An 8,976-nucleotide genomic window follows, 5' to 3' on the forward strand; every position below is an offset into this window, starting at 1 on the left:
TGGGCGTTCCAAAACAGTTAAAAACAGATAATGGTCCTGGCTATACTTCTACCTCTTTTAAACAATTTTGCTCATCATTTGGCATTACTCACATAACAGGAATTCCATACAATCCTCAGGGACAAGGCATAGTTTAAAGAGCTCATCAAACTATTAAAATGTACTTATTAAAGCAAAAAGAGGGAATTGGGAAGGGGTATATATCCCCCAAAGATAAACTTAAAATAACCCTTTTTACTCTAAACTTTTAAAATTTGGATTCATCAGGGCTTAGTGCTGCGGAAAGGCATATGTGTCCAAAAAATGTACATAAGCCCAAGGTACTTTGGAAGGATATTCTAACAGGACAATGGAAAGGTCCTGACCCAGTGATTATCTGGAGTTGGGGTTCTGTTTGTGTGTTTCCACAGGGAGAACAGCAGCTGATTTGGATTCCAGAGAGACTAACCAAAGCAATTTCTACAGACCAAAAAGAAGATGACTTGACTCAAATCCATAACAGCTGATATCCAGAGCTCCAGTTTGGCTATTCTTACATCTGTGACAATGATTAACCAGGATGCTTTTTTCAATATCTATTTTATTATTGCCTTTTCCCACATCATAAAGTTCTATTTTATTTTTTGAGCTCATACAGACCTAGGTTAATGTTTTTCTGATCAGTTTTATTTTTTGACTGTGGAGTTTTAAACATTGCAATGGAGATTTCACCTGTGTAAAGCTACAAGGCCTTTACTATTGTCTTATGTGTTGTACGTTTGTGTGCACACTTGTGTTTGGTGTTGTATGTCTGTGTGTGCGTATGTCCATATATCATATATGAGGAGCGCTCATGAAAAAATGGATCCGAATTTTTTTTTATTCACGTGATTTAAATGGTTTAATTTAAATTGGGTAAACAGCTGTTGAGGATTGTTTTAATATGTGAACAAATAAGGAGGTTAACAGATCTGTTTGTTTACTTTCACCTTTCCTTTTCATTATATTTAATAATTCTGTTCAGAATAATGTAAATTGTTCAGAAAATTGTTTTCTTAGTGCCTGTTGGAATGTTACATAATTTTTTTTTTAGCCATCATTGTCAGAATTCCTACCTTCATCCAAGTGCCGGTGAAGACAAAGATAAAACCAAACTACAGCTTCTTTGATAGCTATCACAGTAAACTGTATAAACTGATGCATCAATGAATAATATCTCAACAAGTAATGCTCAATCAAGGAGTTGATTTACTTTGGGAGGAAATGGACATATTGATAGTTTCCTCCGCTTTGAACTGCTTGCAGAACTTGCCTGGACTTTGTATCACTTGTATGCATTGTGAACTATCTGTTGGTGCAGCGAATTGTGGAACTGCTGGCGTATCTTTGCTGATGGTGTCATCGGTGGTACAATTTTTCCAAAGGAGCCGTCAATTGGCTTGGTGTCGTGGCATTTCTGTATCCTCCTCCCTTCTGCTAGTGATGGTCTAAAATTTGGGGGCCAACAGAGGTGAGGCAAAGAATCTTACCCCCCCACTGGCACCAAGGCCAAATTTGGGGGCCAACAGAGGTGAGGCAAAGAACCTCACCCCCCCACTGGTGCAAAGGCCTATCCACAAGTATGGTTTTATGCCGGATCGGTAGTCAGTGACAGGTATGATCCAATTGCAGTGGTACCAACCTAAGACAGGAGGCTGACGCCTTGAGGTCAGCTCATCCGATGATGGGTAAGGACCATATGTAATATTGGACAGCCTAACAGGCACGGTCCCTAAGCCACATGCTTGTTGTTTAATTAAACAGAAGGGGGGAGATGCTGAGAGCCACAGCCGAGTCGGGATGACGCCTGGCATTTTGCCAACAGTATTGGTTGACAGGCGAGCCATTACTATCCGCCTCGGCTGCTACTTTGGAGTTCTCATGGGGATTCCCAGAGAGTTCCCGTTGGTTGGGGAAGTGCAGGATGTTGCAGTAATTCACTTGCAGGTCAGCATGGGAAAAGAAAGAAGAAGCAGAGCAAGCTAAGCAGTAGCAGAAGAAAAGTCCTTTGTTGTGTACAAGCAATCTTTTTATAGTATTGTGAAGAAAGAAGGCAGCCTTCCAACATCAATAAATCAGGTCTTTCAGCTAATTAAACATAGCATACAGAAGTTTTACTTTCTAATCAGAAGTGACCCGCTTCTCATGGCTAATCTATTCTCGGCCCGGAGTATGTTGAGCTCTGCTCTTTGTTAAGAACAGATAATAAATTTTTTCTCAGCACCCTCCTAGCCCACTTGGCAGAACATCCCGTTTGCAGGTAAGTTCTCCCAAGGACAGTAGACACCTCGTTTTCAAGCATGTCTGCTGTTACCTATCTATACCTTGACAGAATATCCCCTTTGCAGGCAGACTCCATCAAGGACAGTAATAGTAACGCAGTCACATCTGATTCTCTACAGCAGGAGGAGGGATTTCCGGAGGAGATATTTCCAGCTGCTGGTTCCTGGACTAGCCGCGTGGCATTCGGGAGAATTCCCCAGGAGCGTGTGTGAAGTGTTTTGGTGGAATTCAAAAATAAAGTTTGTTCCTGCTTCAGTGGCTCGTGATTTGTGCCCAGCCAGACTGCGGCAGCCCACACCTCTTAGCCAGGCTGACTGTTAAGGGGTCAGCTCTGCCCCACACCTGGTCTGCGGCAGGTTGCCGGGTTGGCAGTACGGCGGTTAGAAAACCTGCAGAGACCTGAGTGACGGGTGCTGAACCGATCTGGAATCCCTCTGAGGAGTCTTGTGACCTTCTGGGGACTTGGTCTCCTCATCTGCCTCACCAGAGCATTATGTGGAGGTTTAATGAGCTACTACAAAGACCGCCGGCTTTGGAGTGGCCCCTGGATCCGCCACTGACCGAGGTGCTTGTGACACTTGATTGTGGATTGTTTGTGATTTAAGGTGATAGCATGAACATAAAACCTGAATAGCCTGCCTGGCACCTAGGGCCACGCAGGGAACAGCAGCTATTAACTGAGAGGGTTGTTAAAAGTGGCCGTTGGTGGGTGGACAGGACCTGGACATGTGAAAGGTCCGTAGGGGATTTTCTGGGCAGTAAGGCAAGCCTGGTGTGGGAATGTCCTCTTACCTACACCACAGCTGTGATAAAGGACGGACACCACACGAGCCTGCCCTGGGGCGGCACCTGGGGGCTCTGGCGCTGCCTGGGTGCGTTTCCAGGAGTTTGTAGAGGGGAGAGTCTGGCTCAGTGTTCACTGCACTGCCTCAGATTGCCTCGAGGGTCAGATGGTCTTAGTGACCTTCATGGTGGTGAATATTTCTTCTCTGAGGTGGATGGTATAAATCTGAACTAAACTCATGAATATGGTAGACCAAGCTGAATAATTCTGATTCAAATTAAAAAATGAAACTAGGGTGATTACTTTTCCTCCGACGTAAGCTGGCTTTCGAACACAGCAGTGTAAGCTGAAGCACTTAAAGGTCAGTTCCACGATCCACCTTTTACATAAGGATCCCGCGAGCTCAGCACAGCAAGGCGCGACGTCAGTGCTGGGACGCAGAGGAGCAGGTGGTGTTCTGTGGGGCCAGCTGCCACGTGACCCGATGGCGGGACGTGCCCAGGTTCCTGTGGGTCAGGGGGCGATGGGTGTGGGTGAGGTGGGGCCTGGTGGGTGTCTGGGAGGTGTTAGAGGAGGTGATGCTTCACCAGGAGGTTGCAGGGTGACAGAATCTAGAGAATCAGGAGGGTCTCAGGTGTGTGGTGTGGACACCTGTTGTCCAGAGAGAAGTGCGTGCCGAGGCTGCAGGCCCTGGAGGGCCGCAGTGTTCTGCGGAGCCAGGGAGAACTAGAGAGGGGGGGACTCAAGGCAGAGGCCCTCGATGGTGGGGCTGGGAGAAGCGTTTGACTCCAATGTGTTCCTAGAGCTGCCCTTGAATCCCTCTAGGATGTCCAGTCTCAAAAGGCAGCTGGGAGAAGACGTGGCTCTTGCCCGCTCATCGCTCCAACCAGACTGTCTTGTCTGGGCTGAGCCCAGGGCCTCCCGCAGCCTGGGCACGCCTCTACCCCTGAGCCGCACCCCAGCAATCCTTGAGGACTGCGGATACACACCCTGGGGTCCAGAGATGTGCCTGCCCTCCCGCAGGGAGGAAGCAGAACGGCTCTGGATGGGCGTCTCTGACTCCCGAGCCCACGAAGCACTCTGAATTCCATGTTGTCCTCATCTGATGGGCCAGGACTTCGCCTCGGACAGCATCTGGGTGTGAGGTTGTCCGGTGCAGCCTGGAGCTGCTGGTGTAGCTGCGGGTGCCGGGGCCAGGGACCCAGGGAGCCCTGAGGGACGGAGCGTCCAGAGTCCCGTCTCCGCGGCTGAGAGGGGTCTAGTCAGGAGGCTCCCAACCCTCCGATGTGCTTGCTCTGTGAGCTCACACCCCACTAACCCCACCGAGATGCGTTTCTGCCTGGGTTTGGCGCTCTCTCTCTCTCTCTCTTCCTCTGTTCCTCAGTTTCCTCCATTAGTCCCTTTCGTCTTTCTCAGTGGTTTTCTGTTCCCAGTTGGTAGTGTTGGGAAAAGCCCAGACAACTGGGCTTCTGAGAGTCGGTTCTGCCAGGACCGCCTCTGTCCCTGCGCATGTCCCTGCTGTCTCCACACGGCGTGTTCTTGTGGCTGAGACCCTGTCTCCCCTGTGCCTGTCACAGACTCCCTGCCCATGTCCCTGGGGCTAAAACCCACCTAGTACCTTCCGGCCACCACTAGGTGTTCTGAAAACATGTCAGCTGAAGCTGCGGCTCGGCCCCGGCCTTGCTTTACACGTTGTCTCTGAAACCACCTGGGGCTCCTGGCTCTGTCCCCCGCCTCCTCTGCCCGCTGCAGCATCCTGGAGGGTCCCGGGCGGGCAGCGCGGAGCCGTGCTGGGGAGTGCTCGGCGGCCTCTGGGGTCCGCAGGTCTCCCTCCTCCTCTCACCCTGGGTGCCCTTCTCTTCTTGCCGCCCCCTTTCAGATGCTTTGACTCAGTGCTCCTCGTGGTGTTGGTGTAATACCTGCGGCCCAGCAGGCCGTGTGGGGGTGGCTGCCCCAGTGGGCGCGTCCTCTCTGGGCCCTGGTGACAGAACCCTGGCCACCCAGCACAGCCCCCATCTACACTCTGCCTCCGGTCTGTGCCCTGGGTGGACTCGGTGCCCTGGGTTCTGATCCTGCCTGTGGACTGGGAGCTTGGGCCGTGTTTGGACCTCTCTGAGCCCCTATTTCCTCACTGTACAGAAGAGACCTACGGTGGCTCTGAGGTTCAAGTGACAGCGCCTGGCTTGTGCAGATGGCTCCTGCGGTCACTGCCTGGTGGTGGCTTTAGTTCCTCCCCTCTCCCTCTTCGACTTCTGTCACCCAGCTCGGTGGGGCTCTGCTCCTGTCACTGAGGCCAGCAGGGAACACTACCGTCAACTGGCATGACCCCTGGTGTCGGGGACGCGTGTTGGATCTGCCCTCTGATGTTTGACATTGCCCTTCTGTCACACTCTGCGCTCCTTGTTTTATTTTGGTCCCCGATGTAGACAAAAGTCCCAAAATGATGATGATAAAGACTTTTAGCCTCTCAGCTACCCGCAGTGTCCGGCGCTTGCTCCCCTGGTCTCCACTGAGGCTGTGTGGCCCGACCCTGAACCTGGACCTGCTGGGACACACTGAGGAAGTGCAGCCTCCTTGTCTGCCCTGGGCCTTGCCAAGTGCCTCCTGCCTGGGGCAGTGCAGCTCAGGCCTCTGTGAGTCCTAGTCGGGGACTCGCTCTGACCACTTTGACCATCCCCTGGCCATTCCCATCTCCGGGCATGTGCAGAATCACCGGAAGCTTAAGAAGGACGGATGCCCAGACCACACTCTGGGCCAGCAAAGCCCGGCTCTCCGTGGGTGGCATCCAGCTGCGGGGTCTGAAAGCTTGTCGGGGGTTCTTTCCTGTGGCTGAGGCCGGGAACCCCTCTAACGGAGGTCTCCCCATTCCTCCACCTGGCGAGTGGGCTTCTGTGTGTCCCAGGGTGTGCTGGCCCCACTAGGCTTGTAGCATTAGCTTTTAGGAGGCCATGGTGTCTTAGGGTTCCAACTACGGCATGAAAGTCACAGTTGACTGTGCCAGAACAGCTTGTGGGCCACCCAGGCCCAGCTGCTCCCTGACACGCGGTGTGCCCGGGAACAAGGTTCCCTTGCCCCAGGTCACCGGTGCCATGCTAGAGCACTGACAGGGCTCCCGGAGGTCCTAAAGTATTTATAACACGTACAGTGTTTCTGCAAGGTGAGTCACCAGGAGCAGGGCACAGCTGCCACCGGCTGCTTGGGGAAAGAGCTTTCAGCCCTAGCAAGAGGGACTCTGTCCCCCCTGAGGACTGAAGCAGGAAGGCGGTTAGGCTCCTCGTCCACCTTGGTGATGGTATTTTGCAGAGGAATCAAGACCGTTCACAAGACGGTGCTTGCTGAGATACAGTTCACAAAGTGTCACTTCGGCTGTTTTAGGTGTACAGCTCAATGTTTTGTCTCGGACAGCCAGAGCCGGCAGCCTGCAGCCGCCACACAATCCAACGTTAGAATTTCCATCACCCCCCAAACCAGGTGCCCGCCTCAGTGCGGGCCTGCGCCAGCCCTCACCAGCAGCCTGGGGCCTCCTCCTGTCCATCTGCGGGGCCAACCGGAGTGTGGCCTGTGGGCGTCTCCCACTTGTGGAGTTCCGGGCTCGTGGCGGCCGTAGCTTGCCCCGGCGTTGGTTTCTTGCTCTTCTTTGCTGACTGGCACTTGACTGAGGGCATGTGCAGTCCCTCTTCGTATCTGCTCTCAGCTGGTGGCACGCAGCTCCTTGCCTCTTGCTGTGAGGGTTTGCTCCAGGAGCAGCCCGCCTGGCTTGCTGGGCGCACACGAGCCTAGTTACTCTCTTGAGTAACTAGCCGGGGGCGGACTCGCGGTGTTCTGGGGTAGATTTATGCTGAGCTTTTTAAGACACAGCTGACTTATGCTCCAAGGAGCCTTACTGACTTATATCCCACCAGCAGCGAGCTGTGCCAGCGTCCCCACACTCTCCAACAGTGCCACCCTTCCATCCTGGGAGCGGAGCTGTGTGTCCCTGGTTTTGGCTGCTTTCCGGGGTGGCCGAGGGCGAGGAGCATCTCTTCATGTGCTGTTTGCCTCCAGACCTCAGGTTTGGCTTCACGTCTCCTCGAATCTTTTGCCCATTTTCAAATTGGTTTGCTTGTCTTATGATTCTTATGATTCTCCCCCTGCCCCCATCTCCTCCACTGGGGATTAAACCTTGCTTTTTATTTTATTTCAAGGCAGAGTCTTGCAAAATTGCCCACGCTGGCCTTTATCAGTCTCCTGCTTTAGTCTTCCAAGTGGCTAAGATCATAGGTATGTGCCACCTTAAGAACATTCACGTATTTAGGACCATGAGTCCCTTATTAGATATGTGATTTGCGAATATTTTATGTGACTTGTCTTTTCACTTACCCTCCCTCCCATTTTCCCTCCCTCCATATTTCCTTCTGAACTAGGTATTGAACCCAGGGCCCCATATGATCTGGTGAGTGCTCTACCACTCAGCCAAGTCCCCGGCCTTTTATAAAATTGTATTTTGAGACAGGGCCTTGCTAGGTTGCCCAGGCTGACCTCCAGCTCGCTAGCCTCCTCTTCAGTCTCCCAAGTATCTGGGATTACAGGTGAGCACCACTGTGCTTGGCTCTTTTGACTTCATTTTGAAGCTCGTGTTTAATTTATTTTTTATTTTTGGATCTAGGGATTGAGCTCAGGGGCTCTTAATCACTGAGTCACATCCTCAGCCCATCTTAAGTCTTAATATTTTATTTAGACACAGGGTTTTGCTGAGTTGCTTAGGGCCTCACTAAGTAGCTGAGGCTGGCTTTGAAATTGTGGTCCCCCTGCCTCAACCTCCCAAGCTGCTGGGATTACAGGCGTGTGCCACTGCGCCTGGCTCAGGTTTAATTTTGATGAGGCACATTCTGTGTTTTTGAATCACACTTTGATGTTATATCTAAGACATTTTTGCCTACTCAAGAACACAAAGATTTCCCACTAGATTTTAGAATTTTTTCCTAATACTTTTTATAGTTTAGCTCTTATAGTTGGGATAAGATTAATTTTTTTTTTCAGTACCCAGGACTAAACCCAAGGTGATCTACCACGGAACTGTATCCATAGCCTTTTGTGAGACCTCAGGGTCTCACAAAATTGCCGAGGCTGGCCTTGAACTTGTGATCCTCCTAATTTAGCCTCCCAAGTTCCTGCAGTTACTGGCACACACCAGTACTGGGCGTGGATCTCATTAATGTGAGTGAGTTCTCGTGTCTGATCTAGGTAGAGCTCGACATCAGTCTTCAGGCCTGGGGCTATCCAATTGTCCCCACACCATTTTTTGGAAAGGTCGTTCTTTCCTCTGAATTGCTTGATGCCTTTGCTAAAATCGACTGACCATGGGTACAAGGGGTGAATGTGGCCTCACTTTGTCTGTCAGATGTGTGTGTGTATATCTTTATGGTCACTGTCAACTGTCTGCATGACTAAGTACCTGTGAAATTTTGTAATGAGAAAGTGTAATCCTCCAACTTAGTTTCTGTTTGTTTTGTTTTTAAAAATGTTTGGCCTACTCTGGGTCCTTTGCATCTCCATGTAGTTATTAAACTGATAAGAAAAGACACTACACTTGATCTCAGCCAAAAGGCCAAGAAGTGATCCATGTAAATATTAAGATCAGCTTTTCCATTTCTGCAGAATAGACTGCTGAATTTCCCAACCATCTGTTTTTGTGTTGTTGCACTCATAGATCAGTTTGGGGAAACAATTTCCATGGCAACAATATTGAGTTTTTCAATCCACGAGTACATAATACTCTTCATTATCTCAGATTTTCCTTCATTTCTCTCAGCAATGATCTGTAGTTTTGGGTGCACGAGTCTCATAATCAGTATCTTTTTGAGAGTTTGTGCCTCCCTCCTGAGTCTCCTGAAGGCCATGGCGGGAGATGC

General features: G+C 50.6%; 1 pseudogene; it reads right to left on the minus strand.

The window, feature by feature from the left end:
• Nucleotides 1-8,566: 8,566 nt before the first annotated feature.
• On the minus strand, nucleotides 8,567-8,684 carry LOC114081343 (U2 spliceosomal RNA; annotated as a pseudogene).
• Nucleotides 8,685-8,976: the final 292 nt, after the last annotated feature.

The sequence above is a fragment of the Marmota flaviventris genome, chromosome 12 (assembly GCF_047511675.1).
Source record: "Marmota flaviventris isolate mMarFla1 chromosome 12, mMarFla1.hap1, whole genome shotgun sequence".
NCBI lineage: Eukaryota > Metazoa > Chordata > Mammalia > Rodentia > Sciuridae > Marmota > Marmota flaviventris.